Source organism: Juglans microcarpa x Juglans regia, chromosome 8D (assembly GCF_004785595.1).
Source record: "Juglans microcarpa x Juglans regia isolate MS1-56 chromosome 8D, Jm3101_v1.0, whole genome shotgun sequence".
NCBI lineage: Eukaryota > Viridiplantae > Streptophyta > Magnoliopsida > Fagales > Juglandaceae > Juglans > Juglans microcarpa x Juglans regia.
Genome location: NC_054608.1, coordinates 6,809,107 through 6,821,889, shown reverse-complemented (window position 1 = coordinate 6,821,889; position 12,783 = coordinate 6,809,107).

Genomic DNA, 12,783 nt, shown 5'->3' with positions numbered 1-12,783 from the left:
AATATTCAATTAACCAATACCATCATTTTAAGGGATGTTCTCTGCGTCCCATTTTTCTCTTTCAATTTAATTTCTGCAACTAAGTTGACTCATAGCCTAACTTGTTGTTTGCTGTTTTTCTCTAAATACTGCTTCATACAGGACTTGCATTCTTGGAAAACGATTGGGAAGGGTAAGCTCAAGCATGGTTTATACCATTTCATCTGTTCAGACATTTCTCCTTCAGCCCTTGCTCACTCTCTTTCAATTCACACACCTTTTACTGCACACACCTCTATGATCAATAATGTTAAACAACTTGACCTATGGCATTTTCGCCTAGGCCATTTATCACTTTGTAGGTTAAGAATGATTTCTAATCCTATTGTAAGTAAGCATTTCACTGATATTAATGAAAATCCTTGTGCTGTTTGTCCCCTTGCCAAGTTCCACAGATTATCTTTTCCCCATAGTGAGCATACTTCATCTAGGATTTTTGAATTAATCCATTGTGACTTATGGGGCCCACATTCCACTATTGCATATGATGGCTCACGCTATTTCTTAACCATTGTGGATGATTTCTCTCGATCCACTTGGGTTTACTTACTTAATTCCAAAGCTGAAACCAAAACCTGCATTACTTCCTTCTATAACTTGGTGGAAACACAATTTGAACTCAAAATTAAAATCTTAAGAAGTGACAATGGTGCTGAGTTCTGTATGACCAATGTTTTTAGTGGAAAAGGCATAATTCATCATAAGAGTTGTGTGCAAACCCCTCAACAAAATGGCATTGTTGAGAGGAAGCATCAACACTTGCTAAATGTGGCTAGAGCACTGCGGTTCCAATCTAATTTGCCTGTTACATACTGGATTGATTGTATTTTAACAGCCGCATATATCATAAATCGGCTTCCTACTCCCATTTTACAAAATAAGACTCCATTTGAGATTCTTTTGAATAAGAAACCCCAATATGCTCACATGAAGGTTTTTGGCTCCTTATGCTTTCCAGCCACTCTCCTACATGCTCGAAAAAAATTTGATCCTAGAGGCTGTAGGTGTGTTTTTCTAGGCTACCCTTTTGGCACCAAAGGCTACAAATTATTGGATCTATCCACACACACCATTTTCATTTCAAGAGACATAAATTTTCATGAGTCCATTTTCTCTTTCCACCAAACATTACAACTCTCATCCACTTCTCCTTCACAGTCACATTCACCTACTTTTTACCCCTACTGTTTTACACCTATTTCTGACCCTCCTTCCACAGCCACTCTTTTCCCATCTTATCCTCTACATCCAGCACCTTCTACATCATCCCATACTCTAATCCCATCCCCACCACTTCCTATTAGTTCCTCCACTTCACCCACCCCTCAAAATAATTCTCTTCCTGCACTTAGGAGGCTTACCAGAATTCGAATAGCACCACAGTACCTCAATGACTATCACTGTTCTCAAATCATGCTTGATCCCCCTACACAATCAGTTTCCCGAGATGCACCTGCTATTAGTGGTAAGTCTTTTCCCTTAACAAATTGCTTATCTTATCATAAATTCAATCCAAATTTTCTAGCCTTTACTACTTCTATTTCTGTCCAAACTGAGACCCACTCTTACAAACAAGCTTTGAAAGATCCTGGTTGGTGTAAGGCAATGGAAGTTGAGATTGAAGCACTGGAAAATAACCAGACCTAGACACTCACTGAGTTACCCCATGGAAAAGAAGCCATTGATTGTAAGTATGTTTACAAAATTAAATTTAAGTCTGATGGAACTGTTGAGAGACTTAAGGAAGATTAGTAGCCAAAGGGTACACACAAATAGAGGGCATAGACTTTCATGAGACCTTCTCCCTTGTTGCTAAGCTCGTCACTGTGAGAGGTCTCCTTGCCATTGCTGCCATCAAAGGATGGCATTTGCATCATTTTGATGTGAGCAATGCCTTCCTCAATGGTGATTTGCAAGAAGAAATTTACATGAAGAAACCACCCAGGTATACTAAGGGGCAGCCACACCAAGTTTGTAAATTGCTTAAGAGCCTTTATGGCCTCAAACAAGCATCGAGACAATGGACTTTCAAACTTACCACATCCCTTCTTGAATATGGGTTTATCCAATCAAAAGCTGATTATAGCTTATTCACAAAGCAAGATGGTCTTTCTTTCATTGTCATATTAGTCTATGTGGATGATATATTACTTGCTAGTGATTCTCAAGCTTCTATTAATTCCATTAGAACTTTCCTTCATCATAAGTTCAAAATTAAAGACCTTGGCTGTCTTCGATACTTTCTTGGCTTAGAGATTGCTAGATCGTCCAAAGGCATTCACATTTCTCAAAGGAAATATGCCTTAGATATTTTGGCAGATTCAGAAATGCTTGGTTGTACCCCACTTAAACTTCCTCTTGATCAAAATTTTAAACTCAGCAAAACAGAGGGAGTTCCACTCAAAGAACCATGCACTTATAGGAGATTGATTGGCCGGCTCTTATACTTGACTATCTTTCAGCCATACCTATCTTTTGTTGTGCAGTTGTTGAGTCAATTCATGGATAAACCCTCCTCTGGTCATTTGGCAGCAGCTTACAAGGTTTTAAGATACATTAAAGCAGATCCTAGAAGGAGTTTTACTTTCTTCATCATCCACTTTTCAGCTTCGTGCATATTGTGACTCAAATTGGACCTCTTGCCCGAATTATCGTAGGTCAACCACAGCTTATTGCATCTTTCTTGGTAATTCACTGATTTCTTAGAAATCCAAGAAACAAAATGTAGTTTCTAGATCTTCAGCTGAAGTTGAATACAGGTCCATGACCACTACTTGTTCTGAATTTCTTTGGCTTCGGTATTTGCTTCAAGATCTTGGTGTTTCACACACTCAAGCTGCTCTTCTACACTGTGACAATCAAGTCGCGCTTCACATTGCTGCCAACCCGGTCTTCCATGAAAGGACCAAGCATATTGAGCTTGATTGCCACTTTATTCGAGATCAAATTCAAGCTGGGATTATCTCTACTGCTCATGTGTCTTCTAATACTCAGTTGGCTGACATTTTTACTAAAGCTTTACCTTCTTATTTGCTGTACTCACATCTCTCCAAGATAGGAGTAGTCAATCTCTACTCTCCATCTTGCGGGGAATGTTAGAAGACACTGGACAAACGACTTGTAGTTTAGACAACTACATGTATTTGATTACATTTCACTTGCATTTCCTTTGTATTTACATTTTACACATGTCATAAGATTATTAGAGCAAGTTGTTAGGTAGTTATATTATTTTGCTGTATATATTTCAACCTCTTCTTGAATGAACAGTACACAATTTTGGAGAAATCCCAATTGTTTCTTCTTGTTTGTCGGCATTTGTTTCTCTGTTTTCTAGTGCACAGAACTACATTTCTCTGGTTTGTTACAGTTGGAACTCCATGAGAAACCTATTTACCCCCAGTTCTGTGAAGGTTATCCACCCTGCAATGCTCCACACTTTTGCCATCATGTTCTTGAATGCTTCACGGTTTGCGTTCTATTGTTGAGGATCAGACCAAGGAGGCAATGGCTCCCTCTAATCTTTGTTGCTTCTATCGTTTCTTTTGGTAGTATTGCCGCTTGTTGTTCCTCCTCTATTAACGTCAAGGAACTCCAGCATTGTGTGATGTCGTCGGCCATGAAAAACAAGCTCTATACACTACAATCCAAGAGAGAGGAGGACCAAAAAAGCGACCTATTAGAAGCCGATTAGTATTACTTCTTTTTTTAATTATACATTATAGTTTTAATTAATTATATTTTAAGTATTAATTTTAATTTAAGTATTAATAATTGTTATCTTTATTATTTTTTAAGTATTAATTATAAATTAATTTCACTAAATTTTTGTTATATATTACAGTTTTTCAATTAATTATCTCAGTATTAATTTTAATTTAAGTATTAGTAATTCTTATGCTTCTTATTTTTTAAGCATTCATTATTATTTAATTTCACTAAATGTTTATTATACATTATAGTTTTTTAATTAATTATATTTTAAGTATTATTCTTAATTTAAGTATTAATAATTCATATATTTCTTATTTTTTAAGTATTAATTATAATTTATTTTTACTGATTTTTTAATTATAAATTAGAGTTCTAAATTAATTATCTTTTAAGTAATTATTAGTTAAGTATTACAACTCAGGAGTACAACCGTTCGAACACTTAAAAGTCAATTCGAACAGAGGATAATACGTTCAAATGGAAAATTATAGTGTTTGATCGGTTGCAACCCAGATTCCAGACACGAAACAAAGACAAAACCCAATCTCAGAAAACACAATCTCATAATATGCATATTCATAAACATTTCACAAATATTGCACGAACACAAATATATTTTCATATTCCCACATCCAAACACAAATATATCCTTCTAACCTTAATCGCTTGTTCAAAAACAGAAAGGAATAGAGCAAAAAATTAAAGAGAACATAAATTTAGTTTTTGAGCAAAAAATTCCATGGAAGAGAACATTAAAGTAAAAGAACTTACCAAATTGAAAAGAAAAAAAGAGTTGAAGTAGCCTCCTTTCACGAGCAAAACCTTTCACACGGTTTCTCTCTTTCTCACACTCTGTATCTCCAAAAAACTCTCCCAAATGTTGTGCACGTTTGTGGTTCTAGACGTCTTATTTCTTATTTTATCATCCAAAGGAAATTCACTAACAATTCGAACGCAAAAACAGTGAAGTGAGAAACATTTCCCTACTGGAACAATTCAGCTCACGCACATTCGAGCGTCAATTATATACGTTTGAACTAGGTTTTGCTATTGTAATTTGGTGCAAATTGATCCTGCCACTACTTATCAATGGTGCCAACATATTTTATACGTTCGAATGTTGTAAATGTCCATTTGAATACATAATTCAACCGTTCGAACTGTAATAAAATTCTATTCGAACGTACATAATATATATAAGTATATTATAGATCTAATTTTATAAGTATATATATATATAAGTATAAATATATACTTATATTATATATATAGTAGAATATAAGGATATAAGTATAATATATAGTTGTATATATTCCTATAAGTATATAAGTATTAGTATAAGTATATATAGTATAAATACTATATTATATAACAAATATAATAATAACTAACTCAATATTATTTTATAGTTGGAACTGTATCTGTAAGACGTTCAAACAGTAAAAAATAAATATTAGACATTGGGTTTAGACCTAGCTCGTGCCGTTAGAACATTCAAAACAATCTCTTCGCTGCACAAGTGCCAAGTACTACCACACGCCACTGTCAAAGCAACCGTCCACCACCACTCTCTAACCCACAACAAGTATGTGATTTACCCAACGTTTTTACCGATTATTTTCTCCTAGAACTTGTTTTAAATGGGTTGATAATGGAGGATGGGATGGCTCTATGGTCATCCCGGCCTCTTAATGTTGTTGTTTGTGGAAAACCGAAATGAATCTACTGATTCATTTCGGTTTTGGCATTGGCTGAGTCAACTCAAGCATTGTTGAGCTCAACTAGGAATCTCCGTTCGAACAAGTCTTAGACGTTCAAACGCCATATGAATGGTGAACATTCGAACCAATATTATACTGTTTGCATGGTAACCTATTATCGTTTGAACCCACTACATAACCGTTTGAATGTGTAGTTAAGCATTCGTACAGTACATTTCTTATTTTAATTTTTTTATAGAGTTGAATAGTGGGTTACTTATGATTTTACCCAGAGCCGAACAACTCTGATACCACCTGTGGCACCCTCGACTCCCATGTGTGATGGCTACTCGAGTCACACACCCCATCACCAACTGCATGTATCTGCAGACAAGCAATATGTGTATAGTTTATAAGCGCAACGGGAAAATATAATAAAGCAGTCTAAAACTAAGTACTAGAAAATTACAATAAAACTCAACAAGAAGTCCTCCATAAAGTTATTACAGTCATCCAACTGATAAAAAATTACAATAAAAATAAAAGTCCAACAACTATAACAGAAATAAACTCCAAGTCATCACTCCTCAAGTGAGGTTGGTCTGTTATGCTCACACCCGTCCTCTGCATCAAAGGTTCTGTTTCAAATCGTAGGTGGGAACATCACAATGAGATCTCACAATCTCATCAAGTAAAACCACAGATTAACAACCAAGAATTTCAAACATGGAAGCATACAAACAAACATGCGCAGTAGTCATGAGAGACTTTCCCAAAATATCCATTTTTGAGGCCTTACAAAAATAATATACTTTAATAACAACCACTCGCTCCAAAAATACATTTTATACCCATATTACAATGATTTATTATTGTGTGCACCATGGACTACCCTTGGGACCAATCACACACTCTAACGCCCTTTTTCAAACCACGGGTAACGACCGCGCATGTGACTTCATAACAAGCGATGTCCAGCTCTGCGCTTGGTGCGTACATGACTAGACATCCTCTAGCCCCCGCCAGCAGAGGGGCCATGAAGTCATACCAAGAGTGTTACCATCTTGGTCGAGTCTACTATCGCCCAGCTACATTTCAGAGGACATCACTCAGTTTTAGACTCTCCGGAGTGACTTGGAGCTCCACCAAGATAATACCTAATCTTGACTTGAGGCCGTGATACGCACCTAATAAATATACTTTTAATCCTTTGGCACCAAAACCACAATTTTACAGGTTTCACAGCAAAACCATAGAACAAAGCACAATAATAATAATATCATGACAAACAATAACAATAAAAATATGTATATGCATGACAGACATTTATTGGATGACACGGAAATAGTACAATACAACAAACATCACATATTCAATAGTTTTCAAAGAATCAGGTTTTCCACAACTACTCACAATTCCCAACATTCCATCCAACCCTCGACCAACATTTTGAACAACAACCACGATATTATAACCCAACATTTCACAGGGACATCGGCCACTTAACCAACCACAACCAGATTGCAACAGAACATAATTTTCTAGAGTTAGAAATACAAGGGTCAGTATAGAGTTTTACTTACTACATGGAACGAAAGTTCTGGATGTTCGTTCATGCCGTCTAAGGGATCCCGCGAGTGTGCGTGCTTGAGCGTTGCTGCAAGTGGAAAAGATCTACCAAGACGGAAGGAACAGAGACGACGGGTACTAGGGAAGGATAGGCCCCTGAATCTTCAACACATTCAAAGGAGATAGAGTCAGCGGGATAGGGAAGGGTAGCCAAAATCTCAGGAGACGTGTTAGAGGAATTTAAGGAACATGACATAAATGGAGGCAAAGGAGAGGGAACCCATGCAGAAGAATTCCAAGATGTTGAAGATGAGGAAAACGCGAGAGATAATGTGCATGAAACGGTCAGTGTCCCTATGAGTACTGGGGCTAAGGATTCGAATGGGCTAAGTCCAAAGGAGGGGACTAAGGTGATGGGCAGGGGGCCAAAGACAGGCCAGACGGGGTAACAAGTAACAAATGGAAACGGCTGTCGTTTTTAGCAAAGGTTACAGAACCCTGTGTAGACACTACCCATCTATATCTGTCTTCTCCAAGGAAAAGAAAAGGCATACTGAGAGAAGAAGAAGACAAAGGGAGGTATGCCGAACGAGGAAACACAGTGAATGCAATCGAGAGGGATGATGCTTAGAGTACAAGGAATGGCTCGACGGTGGCTATTGAACAACACTACCGAAGCAAATGAAGATCCTAAGTTGAAATGCCCGTGGGCCTGGGAACCCATGGGGTATTTGAACCCTCTGCGATCTTGTGAAGAGGGAAGCTCTCGAAATCCTATTTTTGCAGGAGACATAGCTTAAAGCTCGTGAATTCGAGGTATGTACGTTTAAATTAGGGTTTACAAATTGTCTGGTTGTGGACTGTAGGGGATGGAAGGGGGGTTTGGCCTTACTGTGGGGAAGAGAGGTAAACATGTCTAATGTATTCTCAATGTCATATCGATGCCTTTATTGAGGATGATCCAGTGAGGGGGTCTTGGTATATGACAGGCATTTATGGGTTCCCTGAAGTTAGTAAAAGATCCCAAACATGGGATTTATTAAGATCGTTAGGCAGGAAAAATGGAGAAGGTTGGATAGTATTGGGTGACTTTAACGAGATCCTGCATCATACTGAGAAATAAGGGGGTGGAGGGGAGACTGAGACCTGCTTGGCAAATTGCTGCTTTTAGGGATATGATAAATGATTGTGCCTGAGGGATCTAGGATACAAGGGTAACAAATTCACTTGGAGCAATAGAAGAGATGGGCTTCAGTGTATCTGTGAGAGACTCGATAGGGCCTTGGCAAATTCTCAATGGAATCATAGATTTCCAAATGCCACGGTTACACATGGATTGGTAGCTTATTCTGACCATGTTCCAATCTAGGTTAAAACTGAGAGAGAGGAAGGCTAGTGTCGACCAAAAAGAAAATTTAGGTTTGAAGAAATGTGGATAGGAGAGAAAGCTTGTGAAGATATAATCAAAACAGTTTGGAGGAGAAATGGTGGTAGTAGTAGTATGGATGAAGTTATGGAACTGATGAAAGATTGTGGTGCTCAGCTGGTCAGCAAGCAGCTTAACAGGGCTAGACAACAAATGGAGCTACTGCATATAAATGATCTTGTAGGTGAATAGAAATCAGAGCATGAGAAGGCCCGAGAAGAAGTCTAAAAATGGATGGAGAGGGAGGAAATGATGTGGAGACAAAGGTCAAAAGCACTGTGGCTAGAAGAAAGGGACAATAACTCAAAGTATTTCCACATGAAGGCTTCTCAGAGGAGGACTAAAAATAGATTGGTAAAAACAAAGGATGAGGAAGGGGCTTGGCAGTTTGGTGAGGAAAGAGACAGGGTCTTTCTAAACTACTTTGAGGGTATTTTTCAGAGCTCCAATCCTACCAATTCCACTGATTTCCTAGACTTGATTGATGGAAGAGTTCCTCCCTCGATGAATGAGGAACTCGGGAAAAGCTTTACTGAAGCTGAAGTGATGAGGGCCCTATTTGAAATGCATCCTTCAAAAGCACTAGGTCTTGATGGGATGTCCTCAGCCTTTTTCCAGAAATACTGGCACATGGTGGGCAAGGTTGTAATAGAAGCAGTGTTGTTGGCTCTTAATACAGGTGATTTCCCTTCCTCTTTAAACCATACTTTCATTACCCTTATCTCCAAGAAAAAACATCCTGAAACTGTCTCTGATTATAGGCCCATTAGTTTATGTAATGTGGCCTATAAGCTGGTTGTTAAGGTCATCTCTAATAGACTAAAAGTTGCATTGCCATGCATTATTGGGGAGAGTCAAAGTGCCTTTGTACCAGGCCATTTAATTACTGACAATGTTCTCATCGCTTATGAGTTGATTCATTTCTTAAAGCACAAGAGAAAGGGAAAGCAAGGGTATATGTCTATTAAGTTGGATATGAGTAAGGCTTACGACCCTGTTAAATGGTCTTTCCTCACTAAGGTGATGCAAGTGATGGGATTTGAACTATCTTTTATTTAGCTTATTGAGATGTGTGTGAGAGCTGTTTCATTTTCTATTTTGGTTAATAGGGAGCCAAGAGTGTCTTTCACCCTTAGAAGGGGATTGAGACAAGGGGACCCACTGTCTCCTTACCTTTTTCTTCTTTGCACTCAAGGCCTAATAGCCTTATTAAAAATAGTAGAGTTAAGAAAGGAAATCTCTGGTTTAAAAAACTGTAGAGGAGCTCCAACCATTAATCATCTGCTCTTCGTGGATGATAGTGTTATTTTATGCAATGCTGAGGTGGAAGAAACTAGGAGAGTTCAGACTGTCTTGGATTATTATGAAAGTGTTTTTGGCTAGAAGATTAATGAGGAAAAAACCTCTATTGTGTTTAGTGGCAATGTGGACAGAGAGGTAAGAGAGGAAATCAGATTGTTATAGGCAACTGTGAAATCCAACAATATGAGAAGTATCTAGGCTTGCCACCAATCTTTGGTAGATCAAAGTCGAGGGCCTTTCAATCCATCAAACAAAGGGTTTGGCAAAAACTTCAAGGTTGGAAGGAAAAATTATTATCCCAAGGTGGTAAGGAGGTGTTATTGAAAGCAGTAGCATTATCAATCCCATCTTACTCCATGAGTTGTTTTTTGCTGCTTGCTAACTTATGTTTAGAGTTGGAGGGCTTGATGTCTAAGTTTTGGTGGGGGCAAAAAATTGAGGAAAGAAAGATTCATTGGATTAATTGGAAGAATATGTGTGAGGGGAAATCCAAAGGGGGGTTGGGGTTCAAGGATCTTAGAAAATTCAACCTTGTTCTACTTGCAAAGTAAGGCTGGAGACTATTGTAGAATGACAATTTAGTTATACATAAATTACTCGAGGCTAGATATTTCTCTATCTCGACTTTTTTGGAAGCAAGCTTGGGTAACTGTCCATCTTACACTTGGAGGGGCATTTGAGAAGCAAATAAATGGTTGAAAGAAGGATGTAGATGAAGGATTGGGGATGGAAAGTCTGCACTTTTGTGGACGGATCAGTGGATACCAGGACATAAATCTCTAGATTGGGAGAGTGGTATACAGGAACAAAACAGGGAGGACTTAGTGGCTTCCTTTATTGATGAGGAAACAAGGGAATGGAATATGGAGAAACTTAGTACTATATTCAACCTGAGAATAGCAGCAGACATAATGAAGGTAATGATTTTTCCAAGGGATATAGCAGATAAAAGGATATGGAGTCATGAGAGAAATGGGCTTTTTACAGTGAGAAGTTGTTATAGATTTATTTGTTCCCAAGCAAGGTACAACCAAGCAGAGTCTTCTTCAATGACTAACCAACAGAGGGTGTGGAGGGCATTATGGAGGATGCAAGTCCCAAATAAAATAAAGGTCTTTGCCCGGCGTGTGTGTAAAGACAACCTACCAACCAAGGATAACTTACTCAAAAAACAGGTGCTAGTGGAAGCATCTAGTAGTTTCTGTTTACATCCTTTGGAAGATTTTCTTCATCCAATATTTAACTGCTGCCAGATTCAAGGAGTATGGAAAAAGCTACTTCCTTTTGTGAGGGCTAGAAATGGGTCTAAAGTTCTAGACTTGGCTATACAAATTGTTGGGGCAAAGGAGCTGGATAGTTTATATGTATTTTTCTGTTTGGCATCGGGTTTCTGGCAGAGGAGGAATAAATGGGAGTTCACCAAGACCAAGTTAAGTCCTAATCAGGTGGCCAATAATGCGATGGGCCTAATGCGTAGCTACAAAGAGATAAGGCCGAAAACTAATGTTCAAGTTCAACACCATCTCAGCTGGTCTCCACCCCAGTAGAAGTGTTTAAGCTGAATACAGATGGAGCCATGTTTGCTGATCTCCAACAGGCAGGGGTGGGAGCTATTCTTCGAGATGACATAGGCAAGGTGGTTATGGCTGCAAGCAAAGTTGAACCTAAAGTGGAGAATCCCGAAGCCATTGAATTGCTGGCTGTGTTTCGTGGCCTACAACTATGCTCAACAATGGGTATATCAAACCTTTTGGTGGAAAGTGACTGCTTACAATTAGTTAGATCCTTGCAGCAAAATGATATGGATGATTCATCGCTTGGTGGTCTGTTTAGAGAAGTCCAGCAGCTTAAAGGTTGCTTTAGTTGTCATTTCACTCATGTTAACAGGGAAGGGAATAAGGCAGCACACCAACTTGCCCGTTATGCATGGAAGGTTAATACTATAGAGATGTGGTGGGATTGTATTCCAGATTTTCTTTCTCAAGCTATTTGGCTTGATGATTGTCTGTAATTGTAATCTCCAATGAAGTTGTAAGGATAATAATCACTTACAAATGACAAGAAATGTCGATAAAAAGAAATAAAATAATTTTATGTCTATCTTTTTCTTTGATTTTTCAAAACAATTGGCGGAAAAGGAAACGAAATGATTAGTGTGGAATGTATCTACCTAAATATAGTAACATGAAATGCAACCAAACTACAAAAAGGCTGTGATCAGTGCTCTTGTTAACTCCTTACCACGAACTTTACAACTGATTTCACTAAACCAATTCAAAATCAACGGATCATTCGACATAATCAATTTATTTTTTACATATCATTAGAATACATGCTTGAAAGTGAAAACAATAATTTTCAATTCCCAAATCACATCGAAGAGAGGATAAATAAAACATCACAATTTTTGATAACAACTTTTGATAAGATTGTAATATTGCTAGTTTTTCATTGTATACAAGGTTTGTAAGAAAGAGAGGATCAATAAGATGGTAGCGGCCAATGTTGAAAGAAATGCCCAAGGAGTGTTGAAATTATTGCGCACAAGCACTGCACGCCATCTAGGCCATCTGCGTTGGCAGTTTCTGTTCACTTCCTTGCAAAGGCTTCCAAAATAGAAAGTTTTGATCTAAGAATTGTGGTAAAGCTTATTGAAGAACTGAACCGCATCCTTTCGATTTGACCAGCTATGAATAATCTCATTGTCGCAAAGTATGTCCACGTCCTTGGTAGTGTTGATGAGGTTGTCTATGAATATGGCATAGGAAGTCAACCGCGCTTCATGTACAGTAGGCGTAGCATTGCTCAAAAGTGATCAGATTTCGAAAAGCTGTTTCTGTAGTCTCTTGGATTAGTAATGGAGGAATTTTGAGGTCCCCATCAATGAATTCTATGTCCAATATGCTTCCAGATGCAGCCTTTTATACTCCGTATTTACGTGTATTTTAATTAAATAATTATTTTATTTATTTTATTGTGGATCCTCTTGTTTTAAAATTATTTGAGTTTTGTTATATTATTTTATGATATTTT